The sequence below is a fragment of the Desmodus rotundus genome, unplaced genomic scaffold (genome assembly GCF_022682495.2).
Source record: "Desmodus rotundus isolate HL8 unplaced genomic scaffold, HLdesRot8A.1 manual_scaffold_16, whole genome shotgun sequence".
Classification (NCBI taxonomy): Eukaryota; Metazoa; Chordata; class Mammalia; order Chiroptera; family Phyllostomidae; genus Desmodus; species Desmodus rotundus.
In genome coordinates this window covers 1,580,389-1,582,547 of record NW_026527214.1, presented here as the reverse complement: position 1 = coordinate 1,582,547, position 2,159 = coordinate 1,580,389, and positions in this window count along the sequence as shown.

Genomic DNA, 2,159 nt, shown 5'->3' with positions numbered 1-2,159 from the left:
ATTATTATTGTCCCAAGATCAAGGATCATAAATTCGAAGTCCATCTGCCTTTTCTCCCACTGCCATCTTTACACGTATTACAAGATTTTGATCCGTCTTCCCCAAAGTGTCTTTATCCTTCATCTCTTCCCTTGCCATTCTACTGCTAAAACTGCAGTTCCAAAGTAGTAGGAACATGTCAGCGATGGTCTCTACGTGACCCATCTGTCCTTGATTAAAGAATTTTGTATGAGAGACACTGGGGTAGGGTTGAGGGATGGGGAGACATGTAGAAAATTGTAAGTGAATTTTTTTTTTTTTTTCAGAGAGACCCTGAAATAAAACCCAACAGCCAGAAGCAAGAGGGAGTTGCGGGGAGATAATGAGGGTGGGGAAGGGGGCAGGGGTATCAGGAACATGTATACGGAGATGTGGACAGAGCCAAAAGTGATGGGAAGATGGAGGATCGAACATGGGGATGGGTCTGGAGGGAGGCAGTGGGGACTCACCGGAGTTAGAGGTGGTTATGTGGGAGGTAGTATGGTCAAAGAGAAATGAAAAGTCTTTGCATTGAATAATGTTTTCCTATATGAATATTTGAAAAAATCCTGTTCTTATCTGTACCTGAAGCCTAACATTTAACTTGTTAATGTGCATGTCCCTGTTCATATTTTGTTTCCTTTTTTCCTCAGTTGATGATGTTGTACTTAAAGGTGAGATCATTTGGTATTTCTCCGTCACAGCCTGGCACATTTCACTTAGCATGATGGTGTCCACTTCCATCCATAGCATTGCATGGTTGTCTCTAAAAGACTCCCACCACATCATCCCTATGAGGAGCCTTGGGAACTATGTCGTCTAACAACCTACTTTCACAGATAACAGGTCTTGGAAGTTAATTGATTGGTGTGTGCTCTGTTACTATGAGCACGATTGTCTCAGTTACATCTAACTGCTTTGTATGTCCATAGAGTCCTTGCAGTTTGGCTTCCTTTGCAAACTATTTAAGATGTGTGAGTATGTACGCTCATGTATGCTTGTGTATTCCTTTGGTTTGGGGTTTGCATCTAAATGAAAATTAATTGCTGATTCTTACCTGATGAATTCATTGGTTCTGAATCAGGTTTATGCTTTAGACCACACTTACCATTTTGTTCATCCTAAGATCTTTTCTCTGAATTAAACCTCGTAGTATAAGACAGACTTCTCGAACTTCTCCTTAGTACCCCCAGCCTATTACTGTGGTTTGGAAAGTGTTTCACTTACTGAAACAGGACCCTGGATTGTAAGAAGCGTTGCTAGTATAGTCAGCGTTTTCTCAAGGCTTGGAAAGTGAAATGTTATGCTTCTGTAGATTATAAAGTTGAAATGTATATTTCCTAGGCTTTGGCCCTTTACACATTCCTTCTATGAATATTCAAGAGTCTCTCCATGTATCTACAAGTTGACGTAACAAGGAAGTCCTTACCCTTCAACGACCTCCCACGTTTGAAGCACTCTAGGAAGCAAGTCATTAGGTCTTATGTATTTATATACATGAAGAATATTCAAATGATCTTTGACTAGGGCTTCCCAGAGAGTACCAACCCAGTATGTGTTATATATCACATTATAAGGAGCTGGCACCAATACTTATAAATTGTAGAAGAAATACAACGGTCCTATATAAATTTTGTCTTTTTCATGTGACTGTCTTGACGTGATAACTTTGCATGTTTTTTGACATATATTTTCCCCCTCTGTCATGAATGAGTATTGTGCATACGCTGTATTTCTTCCCTGAAAAAAAGCGCTCTACTGTTCATTTTTTCTGGAGCATGAACTGCTATCTAGGGATATTTCTCTGGCCTTCTCTGAATACTTTTTTCCCCGTAGTAACGCATACGATAGGATCAGGCAATGTCAAAGGAAGAACAATGCCATTTTCCACCAATGTTTATGGAAAGATGTGAAAACTGTGAGAAGGGTTAATGACGGTCTTTCTTACTGAATGGAAAAAATCTAGAGTAATGATTTTAAAAATATTGGTCTTTAATATTTATGGGCTGTTGTTTAATTCATCAAAAATATTTCACACTTTACTTTTGGAGTCCCTGATTCTCCCATTTCCATTAAGTACGTGAAGCTTCTCTACACAAAACCACCTACACCTGGAAAAATACCCTACTTCATTTGGTTTC